The sequence below is a fragment of the Chiloscyllium plagiosum genome, unplaced genomic scaffold (assembly GCF_037043375.1).
Source record: "Chiloscyllium plagiosum isolate Xiang-an unplaced genomic scaffold, Cpla_swu_hap1 HiC_scaffold_37, whole genome shotgun sequence".
In the NCBI taxonomy this organism is placed as follows: domain Eukaryota; kingdom Metazoa; phylum Chordata; class Chondrichthyes; order Orectolobiformes; family Hemiscylliidae; genus Chiloscyllium; species Chiloscyllium plagiosum.
The window spans coordinates 96573357-96594334 of NW_028270175.1; positions in this window are offsets into that span (position 1 = coordinate 96573357).

Below are 20978 nucleotides of genomic sequence, written 5' to 3' on the forward strand. Positions count from 1 at the left end.
ACAATACCATTACGGAGGAACTTGAAACAGTGACACTGAAGGAACAGCAATATACTTCCCAATCAGGATGATAGATGGCTTGGAAGAGAACGCAAACATGGTGGGGGTCCCATGCATCTGCTTTCTTGTCTTTCTTAATGGTCGGGGGTTCAGAGGTACGTTGTAAGGAGCCTTGGTAAATTTCTGCAGAGCACCGTGTAGATGGCAGGCATTGCTACTACTGAGTGCCAGTGGGTGAGGGGTGAAGCTGCACTCACAGGCAAATCACACACTCATTCAACATATGTTTTATAGATGGGGGACAGGCAATCGGAAATTTTGAGTTAAGTTATTCCAGGAGGATTTCTAGCCCCTGACATATTCTTGTAGCCAATGAATTTATATGTGTCAAAACGTGTCACTGGAATAGCCCAACTGGTCAGGCAGCATCTCGGTACAGGAGAGTCAACGTTTTAGCATAAGCCCTTCACAGGAATGGGCAATGAAATTATATGGTTAACGGTAATCCATTGGATATTGCGAGGTGGATGTTCAGTTATGGTGGTGGCATTAAACGTTAGAAGATATGGTTCAATTTTCTATTGTTAGAGGTAGTCGTTGTCTGGCACGTGTGTAATGGAAATGGTACTTATCACTGCTAAGCACATTATCTGCATATTTTCAGGTCCTTATTGCATTTGGATAAAGACTGCTTCAGTATCTGAGTAAATCACGAATGGTGTTGAACATTGGCAAACATCCTCAGTTGTGATTTTACAGTGGAGGGATGATCATTTATGAAGCAGCTGAAAATTATTAGGCCTAGAGCAGAGAGCACACTTATAGCTCACTGATGCTGTCCCTCTCTCTGAGTTAGGAAGCTTGCATCTAGTTCCACCTGCTCCAGAGGTGTCTAACAACATATCTGAATGGAATAATGTTACAGTATCTTCCCCAACTAGCTGAGTGAGAACTTGGTTAGCTCAATTAGTTGAATGGATACTTTGTAATGCAGATTAATGCCAACAGTGTGGGTTCAATTTTGCACTGACTGAGGTGACTGTAAAGGTCTGTCCAACCCAACCTATCCCTTACTTGAGGCATGATGACTGTCCAATTAAATTACCACGTTGTCTCTGTCTAACGAGAGAGCATCCTTATCATCCTGTCGGGGTAGGGTGCCCTACCTTTCCATGTCTGGTCTACTGGTTTACTCAGAATCCCCTCCCCTGGGAAACTGCTGCAGAACTCTCCTGAAGGTGAGATGACTGCTCCGCACCAACCCCAGGCACCTTACTTTGTACCAGGTATAACTTCAGCCAGTGCAGACGATTCCTATCTGCTCCAGTTTTGCCGTTAATCCTGGATACACTTTGTCAAATCCGGTTATGATGATGCGAAGTGCAGTCACTGTTGCCTTACATCTAGATTTCAGCTGTGTGTTTTCTTGTTGTACATCATTAAACCCAGGGTTCAATGTGCCCAAGGGAGGAGTGGTCCTGGCAGAGCTCAAACTGAATTTCTGTGAGCAGATTAGTGCTGAGGATGTGCTATTTGATCCCACTGTAGATGGCATCACTTTATTAATGATAGGGATTAGAGCAATGTGGCAGCCAATGATTGTCTGATGTTTTGTCTGTGTGTGTACAGGACACATCCAAATAGTTTCCGACGTTGTCAGGCAGGTGCCAGTGTTTTATCCCTGCAGAAACAGCTTGAATGCAATGTTATCAGGGCCACAGCCTTTGCATTATCCAATCCCTTCAGCCGTTTGTAGATAATACACACAGTGAATCGATTTAGCTGAAGACTGTTATCTCGAGGAGACTAAATTAGGTCATCCAATCGAACAGTGTAATGAATGTGTCAGCTTTATCTTTTCTATTGTTGTGTTGGGCTCTTCCATCACTGAGGAAGGTGATATTTGTGGATCCTCCTCCTTCAGTGAGTTGTTTGATTGACCACACAATTCACCCTGATTGCATGTGACAGGATTGCAGAGATTAGGTCTGATTTGTTGTTGCTGCTCCTGTATTCTCAATTGAACAAGGGTTTACCTCCTAGCCTCACGGTAAGGATAAAGTGGAGCATATGCCACACAGTGACAGTGAAAATTGTGCTGGAGTACAATTCTGCTGCTATTGGTAATGTCCTGAACCACCTCACACATGTCAGTGCTGACTTCTAGATCTTTTCGGAATCTGTCCCGACACACACACACACACACACACACACACACACACACACACACACACACACACACACACACACACACACACACACACACACACACACACACACACACACACACACACACACACACACACACACACACACACACACACACACACACACACACACACACACACACACACACGTCGGACTTTGTCTCCAGGAATACTGCATAAAGTAGTCACCATTCACAATATTGTCATCGATCAATATGTCTGCAGCCATTAGGTTGGTGAAGATGAGTTCAAGTATGTTTCTCCCTCTCAGTCACTCCCTTCCCCCCCCATTCCACCCCCCCGTCCCGGTGCAGACTCAGTCTCACTGCTATGTCTTTTTGGACCCGACCATCTCAATCATCAAGGCTGCTGCTTAGCCCCTCTTGGTGGTGGGTTTTAAATGGCCCACCCAGTATGAATTCCCCAGCTCATTGACTCTTGTCAGTGCGTCCTCCAAGTGTTGTTCAATGTAGAGGGACATTGGTCCACCAGCTCAGGCAGGGGAGTCAGTAGGAGGTTTCATTGTCAGTGATTGATCTGACACCGTGAGGCTGAGCGAGGGGAGTCAGTAGGAGGTTTCCGTGTCAGTGTTTGATCTGACACCGTGAGGCTGAGGGAGGGGAGTCAGCAGGACGTTCCCGTGTCAGTGTTTGATCTGACACCGTGAGGCTGAGGGAGGGGAGTCAGCAGGAGGTTTGCGTGTCAGTGTTTGATCTGACACCATGAGGTTTGTTATGTCACATTGTTGTTTGAGCAATCTATTCGACACCTCTCCCAAATCTAGCTTTATCCCCCAGACGTTTGGAAGGAGGGGTTTCCAGGGTCTGCAGGGCGTTTTCTTTGTGTCGCTGTCAACCGAAGGGCCTGTTCTGTGCTGTATGACATTGACTCTATTTCTCTCGCGATTGGACACACCAAGGTCTCACTCCTTCAGTTCCTCCCAGTGACTTGTATATTCCAAAGATATATAAAATATTTTCTCTATTAAGACATTGCTCAATTCCATTTTGAAACTATCAATGTGTATGTCTGTATCTTTCCCTGTCATCTCCTCCTGTCGCTACATCCATCTGTATCTCAGTTACCTTCCATATCTCCACAATCTTTATCTCATACCACAGCCCCATCAATCACTGTAAATTCTGCCAGCCCCTAAATCCCTCCCTATCTCTATAACTTCCAGTTGCTACACCTCTCCCTATTTTCTGTGATTGAATTTAAAAATATCTCACTAACCTGTTCTAGCATGCATTGGCCAGGCTATCTCTCAGCCATCTGTACATTTGCTTTCCTATACCTGTAAATCTACAGCGTTGCTTTCCTATACCTGTAACATCTCCAGCCGTGCCTTCCTATCGCTGTAACATCTCCAGCCTTGCTTTCCTATCGCTGTAATATCTCCAGCCCTGCTTTCCTATCTCTGTAACATCTCCAGCCTTGCTTTCATATCTCTGAAACATCTCGACCCTTGCTTTTCTCTCTCTGTAACATCTGCAGCCTTGCCTTCCTATGTCTGTAACATCTCCAGCCTTGCTTTCCTCTCTCTCTGTAACACCACCAGCCTTGATTTCCTATGTCTGAGATATCTGCAAACTTGCTGTCCTCTCTCTGTAACATTTCCGGCCTTGCTTTCCGATCTCTGTAACGTCTCCAGCCTTGCTTTCCTATGCCCGAAACGTCGATTCTCCTGTTCCCTAGATGCTGCCTGACCTGCTGCGTTTCTCCAGCAACACATTTCCATCTCTGATCTCCAGCATCTGCAGACTTCATTATCTCTGTAACATCTCCGGCCTTGCTTTCCTTTCTCTGTAACATCTCCAGCCTTGCTTTTATACACACCTCAGTGAATTGGTTATATATCTTCTGTATTTTCATCTTTCTAAGGCTCTATAAAATATCCCCAGCAGTGTGTTCTGTCATCGTTTTGATCCTAACCTCGGCCAATAAACCCTTATTTGAAGGCACTTCCAACATATTGTCCCTCCTTACTGCAGTCACTGACTCCTTAATTAATAATACAACACCACCTTCGATTCAACATCCTCTCATGTCCTGCCCATATTTTGCAGTATAACAGAATTTTGAGTTGTTGGCCCTGAGCTCCCTCAAACACGTCTCTGTGATGGCAAAAATGTCACACCTCCACATATCAACTCATTCCCTTATCACATCAGTCTGTCTGATAATATTCCCAGCATTAACGTAAACTGGAATACAACACTTGGAATACACTGTACCTCGGAGTTCTTCAGTCATTCACTATTTCTTATCAGTCTGCTCAAACCATGAAGCAAAATTGTAACTCTGCCACTGAATGAACATTTGTTGAACCGTAATTTTTTTTAAAAAATGTATTAATCAAATACAACTTTCCAGAACTGAGCAGTCAGCTCCACATACAATGAGTATCTGATGGTTAATTTCCTGCTCAGTGTGCAGAGTGGACAGCCCTCAGTCATGGAGAAAGTGAGGACTGCAGTTGATAGAGATCAGAGTCGAAAAGTTTGGTGCTGGAAAAGCACAATAGGTCAGGCAGCATCCGAGGAGCAAGAGAGTTGATGTTTCGGGCATAAGCCCTTCATCAGGAAGGCATTGGGGTATTCCTTCTTTTTGCATTCTGTGATTCAGAGGACGTTGGGAACCGTACTTACTCAGGCAGGCAGCACTGCATATAGCACTGAAATGTAAAGCAGTGAATCAGTTGGTTGGACAGGGTGTAGAGAAGTTGATGAGAAGTACAGACTGATTGAAGTACAAACATAAGGATAGATAAATGACCTGGGTCAGATGGGGTATACCCGAGGTTACTCCAGGAAGTGATGGGAGAGATTTGTGTGCCTTTGGCGATAACCTTTGCATCGTCATTGTCCACTGGTGTAGTGCCAGATGATCGGAGGATGGCAAATGTTATTCCCTTGTTCAGGAAAGGGAATAGGGATCACCCTGGGAATGACACAACAGTCAGTCTCACATCAGTGGTGGGCAACGTATTGGAGACGCTTCTGAAAGGCAGGATTTACAGTTACTTAGAAAACCATAGTTTGATTGGAGATAGTCAGCATGGCTTTGTGAGGAGCACGTCATCCCTCAGAAACCTTATTGAATTCTTTGAAGATGTGAAAAAATACGCTGATGAAGGTAGACCAGTAGATGTGGTGAACAACAATTTTAGCAAGACGTTTGATAAGAGCGGCAAGGTTAATGCTTAGCTCTATAAAGCTGTGGTTCAACCACACTTGGAATATTCGGTACAATTCTGGTTGCCTCATTAAAGGAAACATGTGGAAGCCTCAGACAATGTGCAAAGCAGATCGATCAGGATGCTGCCTGGACTGGAGGATATGGCTTAGGAAGAAAGGTTGAGAGAGCTAGGGCTTTTCTCAATGGAGCGAAGAAGGATGACAGGTGACATAATAGAGGTGTTCAAGATGTTGAGAGAAGAGACAGAGTTGGTAGCCAGAGCCTTTTCCCAGGGCAGAATTGGCTGTCAACAAAAGGCATAACTTTAAGGCAATTGGAGGAAGGTTTAGAGAAGAAGTCAGAGGTAGGTTCTTTATTCAGAGAATGGTGCTGGGCGGAATGCAACCCCAGCGGTGGTAGTATGATCAGATACATTAGGGATAGTTAAGAACATGGGAGTTAGTACGTTGAAGCGTATGGAGGTTAGTCTGATCTAAGAGTAGGAAAAAAGGCCAGCAAAACATTGAGGGCTGAAGGGCTCTGACTGTGCTGTACTGTTCTGTGTTCCAAGTTTCACTCAGTTTGTGGATTCTCATTAACTGGTAATTGTTTGAGGGAGTAATGTGTGCAAGGGAGTGAGGTGTGCGAGGGAGAGGTATGCAAGGGAGTGCGGTGTGTGAGGTCAGGAAGCTGGGATGGGGCGTTAGACCATGACTTCCAGTTTTGATGTGCATTGTTACATTCACCTAAATGTCAGCACAATATGCGTGGTTACCGAGACCAGACAAAATCCACCAGTTATTAAAACGATTCTTGGCTTGCTGTTTGCTCCTGGTTTCTTAAGATGCATTCTGTTGGATGATCTATGAATTAGTATCTGACCATCCGCAGACATGTACAATTTTATTTTGATACTGGTGAATATGAAGGTGCATTTATTGGATTCAGTTTCAGAGGGTTCACTGTGAGACACAAAATGCTGCAATAGACTGCCAATTGTGAACATTTTCACCCAGTGTCTGGTCCACGGGACAAATGTATGGAGTCTGGGTGACATGCCAGATGTCATCACCATAAGTAACTTGTGCGATGTGATTCTGAGACTCCATGTCCATACATCTGCTCCATGGGCCAGGCTCTGACTGAGGATAAATTTGTAAGACCTGGTTCCTGGTGAGTCGCTGGTATCTAATTTAGACAGCATTTGTACTTACACTGCGAGCAATGATAGCCTGTTGGCTAGTTTCCTGCTGCTGAAGGTGGATTCCAAATGATTCTCTGTGAGGGAATATTTGAATAACCGCCCTGACTCAGTTTGCAAACTCTCTGGACAGATTCAGCAGCAGGCCTGTGTCTCACTCAGTGCCACAGGCAGCTGTGAGGTCCAGTATCATTGTGCCTGAATTCAGGCCTTTTGGAATCCACTTTTAATGTCGGTCATGATGTAAAGTGATGGGTTTACTGACCTGAACAATGATCAGGAGTTTGCCATGTTTGTAAATTGGGAAACAATAAGATATGAGCCATAATTATTCAACCGAACAATAACTGCATCATCGCTGAAGACAATTAAGTTGATTCTATATTGATGGAATTAAATTATAAACACCGAACAACCTTTAATGATACAAAAGTAAAGAATGCATATTTTGTTTTGTATCGAAAAAGAACACGTTGTTGACTATTTTGGTGATCACAATTACACATTGAAACTCAGTTTTCAAATGCACACATTGTTGCTCTATCATTTGTAAAGTGGTTGACCTCTAACTGCACATTCAAAGTGAGCAATGATTGAACAATCAAATCGACTTGTCATTCTTATACATTTAAATATGATCGATCGATTTAATTTCTCACTGAAATGTGTGACCTCCCGCTATTTGCCCAAAAATCTATTAATTTTAAAATAATGATGGAAAAGGATAGACGAGATGAAAAAGTTAATGTTCTAAATTGGAGAAATGCCAATTTTGATGGTATTAGGCAAGAACTTTCAAAAGCTGACGGCAGCAGATGTTCGCAGAGAAAGGTATGGCTGGGAAATGGAAAGCCTTCAGAAATGAGATAACGAGAGTCCAGAGACAGTATATTCCTGTTAGGGTGAAAGGAAAAGCTGGTAGGTATAGAGAGTGCTGATGACTAAAGAAATTGAGAGTCTGGTTCAGAAAAGGAAGAAAGCATATGACAGGTACAGGCAGGATAGGTCGAGTGAATCCTTCGAAGAGTATAAAGGCAGGAGGAGTATACTAGAGAGAGAAATCAGGAAATCAAAAAGGGGACACGTGGTAGTTTTGGCAAATAGAGTTAGGGAGAATCCAAAAGGACTTTACAAATGCATTGAGGACAAAAGGGTAAATAAGAAGAGAAGATAGTCAAAGATCAGCAAAGCGGCCTTTGTGTGGAACTGCAGGAGATGGGGAAGATACTGAAGTGTATTTTGTCAGTGTTTACTCAGGAGAATGACATGGGAGTTGTAGATATACAGAGTAATAGATGGAGACATCTTTAAAAATGCCCATATTGCAGAGGAGGAAGTGTTGGATGTATTGAAATGCATAAAACTGGATAAGTCCCCAGGACCTGATCGATCAGGTGTAGCCGAGAACTCTGTGGGAAGCTAGGGAACTGATTGCTGAGCCTCTTACTGAGATATTTGTAACATTGATAGCCACAAGTGAGGTGCCAGAAGACTGGAGGTTGGCGAACGTGGTGCAACTGTTTAAGAAAAGTGTTAAGGACAAGCCAAGGAAATATAGACCAGTGACCCTGACGTCAGTGGAGGGCATGTTGTTGCAGGGAATCCCGAGGGACAGGATGTACATGTATTTAGAAAGGCAAGGACTGATTAGGGATAGTCAACATGGCTTTGTGTGTGGAAAAACATGTCTCACAAACTTGATTGAGCTTTTTGCAGAAGTAACAAAGAGGATTGATGAGAGCAGAGCAGTGGACGTGATCTATATGACCTTTAGTAAGGCACTCGATAAGGTTCCCCACGGGAGACCGGTTAGATCTCATTGGAGTACAGGAAGAACTAGCCAGTTGTATACAGAACTAGCTAAAGGTAGAAGACAGAGGAAAGTGGTGGAGGGTTGTTTTTCAGATTGGAGGCATGTGACCAATGGAGTGTCACAAGGATCGGTGCTTGGTCCTCTACTTTTGGTCATTTATATAAATGATTTGTATATGAATATAAGAGGTATAGTTAGTAAATTTGCTAATGACACCAAAATTGTAGTTGTAGTGGACAGCGAAGAAGGTTACCTCAGATTACAAGAGGATCTTGATCATATGGGCCAATGGGCTGAGGAGTGGCAGATGAAGTTTAATTTAGATAAATGTGAGATGCTGCATTTTGGGAAAGCAAATCTTCGCGGGACAAATACTCTTAATGGTGAGGTCCAACGTAGTGTTGCTGAACAAAGAGACCTTGGAGTGCAGGTTCATTGTTCCTTGAAAGTAGAGTCACAGGTAGGTAGGTTAGTGAATAAGGCATTTGGTATGCTTCCCTTTATTGGTCAGAGCATTGAGTACAGCAGTTGCAAGGTCATGTTGCGGCTGTACAGTACATTGGTTAGGCCACTTTTGGAATATTGCAATTCTGTTCCCCTTACTATCGGGAGGATGCTGTGAAACTTGAAAGTGTTCTGAGAAGATTTACAAGCATGTTTCCAAGGTTGGAAGGTTTGAGCTATAACTGGAGGTTGAATGGGCGATGGCTATTTGCCCTGGAACGTTTAGAGACTGAGGGGTGAACTTAAAGAGGTTTATAAAATCATGAGGGCCATGAATGGGGAAATAGACAAGGTTTTTTCCCTGATGTGGGGTAGTCCAGAACTAGAGGGCATAGGTTTAAGTTGGGAAGGTAAAAAATAAAAGAGACGTAAGGAGCAACTTTTTTGCACACAGGGGGTGGTTTGTATATGAAATGAGCTTCCAGAGGAAGTGTGCAAGTTAGTACAATTGCAACATTTAGATGGTGTCTGGATAGGTTTATGAATAGAAAGGTTTTACAGGGATATGGGCTGAGTGTTGGCAGGTGGGACCAGATTGGGTTGGGATATTTGGTCCGTATGGACGGGTTGGACCGAAGGATCATTTCCATGCTGTATATCTCTTTGACTCTCTGACTGTAATTCAGAAATGACAATAATTTGATATGCATTGTCAAATAAATGGTTTATATAATTAAATTGTAGCATACAAGAAGTTGAAATCTTACTATTTTTAGAATGAAAGATAAAGAACAAAGAACGTTCCAGCACAGGAACAGACCCTTTGGCCCTCCTCGCCTGTGCTGATTAAGATCTTCCTATTTTCTAAACCTCCACTTATTTTCTAAGAATCTGTATCCGTCTGCTCCATGCCCATTCGTGTATCTGTCAGATACATCTTAGATAACTCTATTGTTCCTGCCCCTATCTCCTCCACTGGCAACACGTTCCAGGCTGCCACCACCACATATGTAAAGAACTTCCCACATATATCTACCCTAAACCCTTCCCCTCTCACTTTGACCTCATGATCCCTAGTAATTGAGTTCCACATTCTGGGGAAAATGCTTCTTGCTATCCACCCTGTGTATATCTCTCTTGATTTTGTAGACCTCAATCAGGTCCCCCCTACAACCTTTGCCTGTATAATTAAAATAATTCTAATCTACTCAACCTTTTATTCATAACCAGCACCCTCCATACCAGGCAACATCCTGGTGAACCTACTCTGCACTCTAGTCAAAGCATCCACATCCTTTTGATAATGTGGTGACCAGAACTATATGCAGTATTTCAAATGCAACGAAACCAAAGTCCTGTGCAACTGTAACATGACCTGCCAACGCTTGTACTCAACACCTGATCCAATGAAGGAAAGCATGCTGTATGCTGCCTTGACCAGTTTACTGACCTGCGTTGCCACCTTCAGGAAACAATGGACCCAGGTCTCCCTGTATGTCAATTGTCCCCAGGACTTTTCCATTTTCTGTAATATTAACTCTTGAAATGGATTTTCCAAAATGCATCACCACACATTTCCATAGATTGAACGCCATCTGCCATTTCTGTGCCCATCTCTCCAATCTATCTATATTCTGCTGCATTCTCTGACAGTCCCCTTCACGATCTGCTACTCCACCAATCTTGGTGTCATCTGCAAACTTGCTAATCATGCAACCGATACCTTCTTCCAAATCATTGTTATAAATCACAAACAACAGTGGACCCAGCATGGATCGCTTTTGCATACCACTGGTCATAGGTCTCCATTTTGAGAAATCCCCTCCCACTACTACTCTGTGTCTCCTGTTACCCAACTAGTTCTCTATCCATCTATATAAAACACCCTGGACCCCATGCAATATCACATTGTCCATCAACCTACAATGGGGAAACTAATAAAACACCTTAGTCAAGTCCTTCAGTATCTTCTCCAGCAGCTTCCCTAACACTGATGTCAGACTCGCCGGTCTATAATTACCTGGATTATCCCCGCCATGCTTCTTTAACAAGGGGACAATATTAACAATTCTCCAGTCCTCCGGGACCTCACCCCTGTACAAGTATTCTGCAAAGATATATGGTAAAACCCCAGTTATTTCCTCACTCACATCTCTCAGTAACCTGTGGTAGATCCCATCCAGCCCTGAGAGCTTGTCTACATTTCTAGCATTTAGAATATTAAAAAACCTCTTCCCTCTTTATGTCGACTTGACCCAGTGTACGCAAAGATCTATCCCTAACCACAATATCCATCATGTCCCTCTCCTTGGTGAATACAGATGCAAAGTACTCGCTAAGAATCTCACCCATTTTCTCTGACTCCATGCATTACTTTCTTCCTTTGTCCTACGTGGGCCAAAGCGTTCTCTGGTTCCCTCTTGCTCCTTATATATGAAACGTAGTCTATGGGATTTTCCTCAAACTGTTTGCTGAAGGTATCTCATAAGCACTTTTAGCCCTCTTAACTCCTCAATATTTACTGTGAAATGTGGTTAGTGTAAAGAAAATAGACATTTGTTCGTGCGAGTGGGAACTCATACAATTTCAGTGTTTTGTGCCAAAACATATTCGAAATCCGTCTTCGTGCAAATAAAAAGCAAGAGAAGAAACCTTTTGGGAAGAGTAATTTTCAGCCATTTTCGCTCCAAAGTACTTCTGTGGTAGAAAATAGTGTTGGCTTGTAACAGGGGCACAATTTTAACTATGGGTGGTTTGAACATGCAAATTGACGCAACTCATCAACTTGACAGTGATATCCTCGAACAAAGATTCATGGAGTGTATGAGAGATTATTTCTGAGAGCAGGATGTTATGGAAACAACCAGAGAATGGGATAATTTAGATTTCATATTATGCAAATAGTGAGGGTTGGTGGATGAGCTTTGTCTTGGAAGGAGTTACTGCAACATGCTGGAGTTTGACATTCAGATTGAAGGAGTAAAGACAGAGTCAGACATGAGAGTTTAAGTGTTAGGCAATGATAATTACACTAGCCTAAGGAAGGATTTGGCCTGGGTGGGCTGGGAGGTGGGTGGAAGTGGGAGAAAAGAAAAGTCAAGGGCAGGGCAGATGAAGAACTGTGGCAAATAATTAGGGAGATACTGAAGATCGAGCAGGAGTTGCATAACGGGAAAAAATCTTCCATATCTTGATAAGGAAGTCACAAATAACATGAAGGGAAATCCCAGTGCATATCATACTGCACGTTAGTCACACTGTGGAGGATTGGGCAAGTCAGTGGCCTCGTGGTGTTATAACTGAATTCTTATGTGATAAACTCAGGTAATGTTCTGGTGACCTGGTTCAAATCCTGCCACAGCAAGTAGGAGAGCTTGAATTCAAATCTGGAATTAAGAGACTGATGGTGGTTATGAATCGATTGCTAAGAAAAACCCACCTGGTTCACTAATGTCCTTTCGGTCAGGAAACTGCCATCCTTACTGTATATTCACCACTCTCAGGCTGAAGGCATATCTCTGTTCTAAAATATCTTTTCTTTATCCAAGACTATGTTCTTGTGTTATTTCTCTCCTAACCACGAAAACATCTTGGCAACGTCTACTCTGACCTGACATTCAGTATTTTGTATATTTCAATTAGATCCCCCTTCATCCTTAAACAAACTCCAGCGAGTATAGACCCAGAGACCTCATATGTTAAACTTTTCATTCCTGGGACCATTCTTGTGAAGCTCCTCTGAACACGCTCCAGGGGCCGTACATCCTTCCTGAGATATGGGCCCCAAACGGCGCACTATCCACCAAATTTAGTCTGAACACAGTCTCATAGAGCCTCGGAAATCCATCCCTACTTAAATATTCAAGTCCTTTCAAAATAAATGCCATCACTCTATTTGCCTTTCTGACCGGGCGGGCCACCTGAAAGAATAATCTAACGATGGGGCAATAATAAATTTACCATGGAGTTACAAAAATGAACAATGATTAATGCATGCTGGGAAAGGGATCCCAACCTTGACTAAAGTCTCTGCTAATCAACATGCTGCAGAATCCAGACAGGCTGTTGCTACCCACAGATGATTTGCAAACAAACCTGACACCTCCAGATCCTGTAATACTCACCTGAAGTTGGACCTGAATGGGACAATGGAATGTTGCCCTTGAGCCATCCCATGGTTGAGTCTGATTGATCAGGGTAAATGAACCTGATCATTCCATTGACAGATCCTCCTTACCTTCCCAAAAGGGCGTGAAGACTTGGAAGCATTAGAATCACCACAAAGCCCCACACAGTGCAGTAACTGGAGAATAACCACGGAAAGAGAAGACACCTCCAAGATCATCAGACGAACAAGAAGACATCACCAAGTCGAGCCCGGTCAACTTCCAGTGGGGTTGTTTGTGATCATCCAAAGTTAAGTTAAAGCACAAGATAATGTGTAGCGTTTATCATTGCGTTATAATACGTTTTATTGTTCTAATATTAATTGTGTTCAATAAACAAATTGTTTGTTAGTGATAACTCAGTTCTTTTGCAGAATATAAGATTTCAGACACACTGTGCAGCAGAAACAACACCTTCCTAATTGCTGACTCAACCTGTAAGTTTATCTAGAGACAATCCTGGACTGGAACTCACAACTCTTTTTGCACTTCAGGCTTCTGATTTTTCGTCTCCACTTATGAAGTAGTCCATGCCTGTCTTCTTCCTACGAATGTGCATCACCTCGCACTTTCCCAAGTTGTACTCCATCTGCCACTTCTTTGCCTACTCTCTTAATAAATTCTCATTTATTATTTGTTCCACACATCTATTTCTCCAACGTCATTTTCCAGTGCCCTAATATCCACTTCTGTTTCTCTTTTGTCCTTTATATGTCTAAAGAAACTTCCAGTTGTCCTTTATGTCCCTGGATAGCTTAACCTCATATTTAATCTTCTCTGTGGTTATTTCTTATTTTGTTGCCATCTGTTGCCATTTGAAAGCTTCCAAATCTTCTGGTTTCCCACTGCCATTTGTTCTGTTATCTGCTTTCTATTTTTCTTTTACCCGAGCCATGACTGTCGCAGTCATCCATGGTTGTCTCATCCTCGCTGTACAATGCATCTTTACCTCGGGAAAAATTGGGTGAATTGCGCTTCGGCGGGTCGGTGTGGACTTGTTGAGCCGAAGGGCCTGTTTCCACACTATAACTAATCTAAAAAATAACTTGAAACTCTTCGCGAAGGAAGATATGAAGAGGACATGAGTCCATAAAGAGATTTAAGGTGGGTCAAGTGAACAGGCAAATAGTGGTGTATGGAACATAGTCGGAAAATGTGTCTGTGCTAAAAGATATTGACGGTTTGAATGGAAATGCGGTGTATTCTTTCATTGGAGAGATTGGCTTTAGGCACAGAGGAACCAGGCACATGGATTACAAACTAAAAATTTTACATGTACATCAAATTTTTAGAGAGTTAAGACAAATGTTGAAACTTTCTGAAACAGAATACATTTAAAAGTAGGGACTAATTTCTACAGATTTACAATGTAGTGGTGTAACCACATCGAGAGAGCGATGGCCACAATGATATGAAATGCAATTCAGAGAAGATTCACTCAGCTGACTCCTGTAACAGGTGTTTGTTTTCGGAGGAAATCTTGAAATGACTGGCTCTGGATCTGCTGGGATTTAGGCGAACAACATGTGGTCTTGTTTAACCTCAGAATATTCCAAATAGTCTTTCAATAAACAATATTTCAGCTTGTGTGAGAGATTACTATGAGTAGCTGGACAGTAAAACTCAAAAATGTCTCTGTTAAGAAGATGGTGATTTGGTGTCATCCTCTCAGAGTGTTGTGTCTTTGTATAATTCTCTTCCCAGAGAGCGATGGAAGATAAGACATTGAATATTCCTAAGGCAGAAGCAGATAGATTCTTCACTAAGAGTGACGTACTAACGTTGTCAGAGCAAAGGAGGAACGTGTGATTGACGCCACAATCAGATCACCCACGACCTTATCACATGATGAAGTTTTTTGATTCCTTACTCCTGATGCTAGGTTCTACATTTCTGTTGACTTTCGATACTATAAAAAATATGACACGGTTCTCATGAACATGAAGACTTTTCCTTTCAGATTGTTGGACACAGTTTTGTATATGTGACTTTTCAACGGCACTGGAAAAGCACTCAGGAAAGGTTCATGATGTTGTCAAGTGGTCAGGAGCATAGGACAAAGGGAAAGTCTCGCTTGAAACTGATTTAGAAATCAGATTGGGTCGAGTGGATAACTCGAATACTGCAGATTCATGTCAGTTGTTCTTGTGAGGGGTGTTTCATTACCAAGGCCAGCATTCTGTTGTCTGTTTGTAATTTCTATTTAGAATATGGCGATAAAGCCCAGGGGTTCTTGTAGTGCAGGAACACTAACAGGTATGTTATAAAGAGAGAAACGGGGTTCTTAACAATTTGATAGTGAAGGGAGAATGATATAGCTTCAAATCCTGTGTGCCTTTGGAGATTGTATTCCTCACCATTTGATGCTCACAAACTATGGAAGTAGTGAGACCACATTCTCTATTTCCAACAATTAAATTGATAGAGTCATACAGCATACAAACCGACCTTCCAGCCCAATACGACTACATCAGCCAGAAAACACCAAACTGCATTGTTCCCAGTTACCTGAAGATCTATACCATACTATCCCCTGGCATTTTGCGTTTAAATGCTACTTTACCGTGTATCTGTGAACTGAGCTTTTTCTCTTCCAATATATGTACGAAATGGTTTCATGGAAATAGATCGCACAACTTCAAAGACAGCGACAAACTCATCAGATCAATAAAAGGTCCTCATTGTTTAAAATTATTAGAACATCGGATTGCCTTTTTAGTTCATTTGGGTTTTTAATGGAGCTAGACAGCATGAATTGCCCTTGAGAAGTTCCCGTCAAGTTGATGTTGGTCCATCCAAGTGGCTGATGAGAGGGAGTGCCAGCTGTGCATCTAATGTGCCGATTTAGCTGGGAGTAAATATTACTGGTGGTAGATGGAGTGTTAAACAAGCCGCCACGCTGTGATGAACAGCTCGCAGGACAAGAGACTCTTTTTAAATACGAATATGGGAAGAAATTTATTATTCTTCAGATAAATAACAACCTTGCACGAGAAGTCTATATAATAATGAAACGAAGTCGGTTTCTATGTTATTGGTGAACTTAAAATAATGGTGTCAAACAGCTGGAATAATGTTGATGCTGTTGTTAGACGATTCTTGCAATGAGCATGTGAATTATCCTGGATGATTTCAGAGATGGCTGGGCTGTCCTCGGTTGAGTAAGTGCTGATACTCCATGGGATGATGCTTGTCAGCAATCCCGCCACTTACTGAGCACAGTTCGATGGAACAAACCAACAAGTCCAATTGGCTGCTGCTTCAGAATATTTCAGAACTCTCATGACTACCACCACATGGAATCATGTAATAGGCCCATATTGTCTACATCATCCAGTGCTCATAAAAGTGCTTTATAAAGTTTGTGAGATTACCTTCCTGAACCACTCTCTCAGGCAATGTATTTTTGACACATATCATGCTCTGGGTTCAAAACAGATTTCACAAATCCTCTCTTAGTATCTTCTCTTTCACTTCAAAGGTATTTCCCCTTGTTTCTGACCCTTTGACTAAGGATAATAGCTATTGTCCGTTCACTCGTTCCATACCTCTCATGCTATAGTACACCTCTGTCAGGTTCATCCCTCACCCTTCTCTGCTCCAAAAGGAAATGTAACCCATCTTCATGGTTTGAGTTCTGTCTTGTCTTGTTACATCTTCCAAAGTGCAGTACCTCACATATTTCAGTGTTACCTTTCACCAGTCATTGATCTGGGCATCTGACAATCCGTTTGTAGCCTCCTTTAACCAATACGTTCTTCCTCACTGTGACTCACCCCGCTAATCGTTCTATCATCTACAACATTGTTTATTATCCTCCAACATCCCCCATCTCCCACATTCTTATCATCACCATTTATGAATTTCAGAAACAAACCTTGATCTTCTTCCTGTTCTACCAATGTGGTTGCCGAATTGGGAATTCCAATCTCTTGTTTTTCTCTTCCTATTTTGGTGAATTACCAGCGTGAATCAGTTGTGGCCTTTTGTGAGGGAGCCACAGACAGTATTTTGGACATGGAGTTGAATTCTGCTTTAATACTCCGCCCTTAATCATGTATTATTCATAATACTTGGACATCATTAACCTTGGACTAGCTTTTGGCACCTTGCCCTGCAGCATTTCCATTTTACGTGGGCCTGTAGTTTATTCTTTAAAACATCTGCTGCAATAGTCAGAGTTGAAAGAGTTTTTTCATCTGCTGGATGAACACAGGCTCGTTCATTAATTTTGTTTGAAAGAGCTAGAGCAATGATGATAAAGATTGAATTAAATTCTGGATTATAAACACACTATGGAAGATCAATTCACGTTCCCATTTCTACGTTGAATTGGAAGCAAATTAAAGGAACAAACACCTACCGTTCTGAATATTGTTTGAAAAGTGATGTCATGTTGATATAATGCATCAATTTTCTTTTGAATATTGTGAGGACACTGTTCAAACAGTGTTCTTGTCTTTTGCGCCTAATTCTTTCAACTGATCTTCCTGTGTAATTTGAGGTGAGATCCGAGTGACGTCCCTTTCAATCGAAGCCGGACTTGACTCAGGGTGGAATCAAGGACCCTGAGCAAAACTGTGATTAATGGTAATTAGAGAACATTCTGCAATTGGAATGGGAACAGTAGAAAAATCAGTCTCTGCAAGGCATCTTCCAAACTGAATGGCATCCTGACTCGGGATTAATTTGCTGTCCCTTGACAAGTATTTGTTAAAAATCTTGGAATGCCCCTACAAACAGTTCTGTCTGGATCTGCATCACTTCGGATGGAAGGGGTAAAACAGGGCAACTCTGTGTCGGTTATTCCAGAGCCATTGGGGAGGACAAATAAACTCTGCCCTTGCTCGTGCCTTCGAAAACCCTGAATGAACATGTCTTGTTAAAAATACAAAGATATTTTATGTTTTCATAGTTATATGTAAACTCTCAGAAAGGTAAGACCTTGCTGGATGAGTACGATGCCAGTGACATCAGGAGCATGATAAGACATTGATAACAATTGGGATCAGTACTTCAATCAGTTACTTTCAGAGGATTGATCATGTGATTTCATGACCACCGAGTTCAACATTTTCATAATGCATTAGGACAGTGGCAATAAATTATCGGTATTTAGTGAGCTGTCAGGCACAGTGTTTTTGATTTTTCATTCAAAAACCATAATCAAATACTTGAGCGTCAACAGAAATGGCAGCTTCACTGTTCCCTTTCAGATCAAACAAATATCCACTGTCCAAAAGAGAAACGAAGTTGAAAGTGCAGGAAAACATTTGCAGGTTCTAAGCAGAGAAAAACACAATTAACTTTTTGAGTCCAATACAAGTTTTTCAGAAGAGGATCTAATCAGACTCAATACACTGCCTTCGTTTCTGCCTCCAGATCCTGACTCATCTGTGGCATTTTGTCACTGCTTACTGTTTGTCTTTCAAATTTACATTTTCTACAGTAGTCCCGAGCACATTGATTCCGTTTTGGAGAGGGAGCGGGGAGGGGTTGCCTGGTGTCTCGGTGGTTAGCACGGCTGTCTCACAGTACCAGGGACCCCCTGGGGTGGGGGGAGTGGAGCCGGAGGGGGAGTGCAGCATGGTATCTCAGTGGTTAGCACGGCAGTCTCACAATACCAGGAATATAGTTTACTTCCACCCGAAGGAGTGTTTGTATTGAGTTTTCACATTCTCCCCGGGTCTGCTAGTGTTTCCTTCAGGTGCTCCAGTTTCCTCCCACTGTCCAAACAGGTTCAATGTATTGACCATGTTAAATTGCCCATCATGTGCAGCGAGATGTGTTAGCTATGGGAAATGCTGGGATAGGGTAGGAAACGGGTTAGCCAATGGAAGTGAAGAAGTAGGGTATGAGGTGGTTCTAGGTGCAATGCTCTGCAGAGGGTCAGTGTGGACTCGTTGGGTCAATGTCCCATAAAATATTTGTTAAATTAAACAAAGTCAGTTACTGGTGATCTGAACCAAAAAGAAAAACAGAGTGCTGGGGAAACGGAGCAGTTTTGGCAGCCTCCATCGAGAGAAAAACACAGTTTGCATTTTAAATTCACTCACCATGCATCAGGTCTGAAAGCAGTTGGGAAATAGTATAATGTGTGTTGGTGGAATGTTTGGAATATGTGGAGTAATAGAGGGAGAAAAAGGCGATTATTGATATCAGCTGTGATGGAAATAAAATGTGAGATGATTTTCATGTATTTTTCACCTTTTCCCATATTCCTGAGTATCATGCACATGTAGGTATATATCCAAGTCACTGTTTCAAGTGAGGTCTGTTCCCTCCATCTCTCTTTCCTGAGTGAGGACATCTTTTCTTCATTAATAGGACATGGGTGATTGGGCCAGCATTTATTTCCATTACCGAGTTGCTTTCGAGAAGCTGTTGGGGAACTGCCTTTGTGAACCCATGCACTTCGATGTGCTGTCGGCTGCCAGCGCTCAGGTCTGTCTGGTTTCACTTCTTTGAGAACTTGTAGTGTGATATCTGAATGGCTGGCTTGGCCATTGCAAATGGCATTTGAGAGTCTGCCATTGTTTAGGGTTTTGAGTAACATGTAAGTCAGACCAGTGAAGATAGCAAGTTTCCTTCTCTGGAGGACACTAGTGAGCCAGGTTTTTTTTAGTTTTTACAGCCATCAATATTTCATTAGATTGCTAATTCTAAATATTTTATTGAATTCAAATTCCACCGTCTGCTGTGCTGGGGTTGAAGTCCGAGTGTGGGTCATTGTGTGATGTACGTAGCAGGCTAAATGACATCAATCTCTTCCTGCGTAAATCCTTAGAGGGTAGAATGGTCTCCCGCTGTCTCATTATAATGATACTGACTGGCTGAATGGGGTCTTCCTTTCTCTGTAATATTACTGAGTGCATGAGAGAACAACACATGAGGCACGAGCAGCAGCTGGCCATTCAGCCAGTTGTGTCTGCTGCACCATTCAGAATGTGTACCGTTGATGTGATTGTAACTAAACACCCCTTTCCTCTCTGTTCCCAATAAACATGGATTATCTTTTTCATCAAAGCTCTATGATACTCAACCTTGAGTGTTTTCAGTTACGCAGTCTTCACTGCTACTTCGTCATGAGAACGCCACAGATCACAGAATCTTAAAGAGAAAGGAACATCCCTGTCTCAGTCTGAAATGGGAAGGCCGTTTGTCTCAAAATGTGTTACCCACAAACCAATCGCCAATCTTTTGAGATAAAAAAAAGATGATAATTAGGAATAGACATTGACCATTCAGTCCAGGAAACCTGCCCATATTCCCATTAACTCTCCTAAATCACATACTTACCAATTTCAGTCTCCTCTGAACTTGCAGGAAGACAATCCCCGGCACCACAAGATCATATCAGCATGAGACACTGGAGCAGAATTAGGCCATTCAGCCCATCTAATCTGCCATGGCATTTGATCACCGCTGAAATATTTCTCAACTCCATTTTCCTGCCTTCTACGACTGACCATTGATCGCTTATTAATAAAAATTATATACCTATGTATTAAAGACATTGTGTGTGCCTGTACTTGGGGGGTGGGTTTGTGTGTTCGTGTGTTTGTGTGTAAATGTTCATATCCATGTGCGTATCTCTGTGTACATGCGTACTGTGTGCTAGTATCAGTATCTAAGATCGTGTACACCTCTGTCTGCATCTTTTTGCAATGTTGTTTTTGACGAAAATACATAGAAATTGGAATCAGTTTCCTTCCTTCTCTCTCTCTCTATCTGTCCCTGTTGTTCATAGAGTTCATAGAATCCCTATAGTGTGGAAACAGGCCCTTTGGCCTAACACATCCTGACTGACCCTTCGAAGAGGAACACTGACCCTTCGAAGAGTAACACACCCAGACCCATTCCACTACTTTCCTACGTTAACTCATGACTAATGCCCCGAATCTACACATCCCCGGGCACTATGGGCAATTTAGCTTGGCCAATTCTCCTAACCTGCACATCTTTGG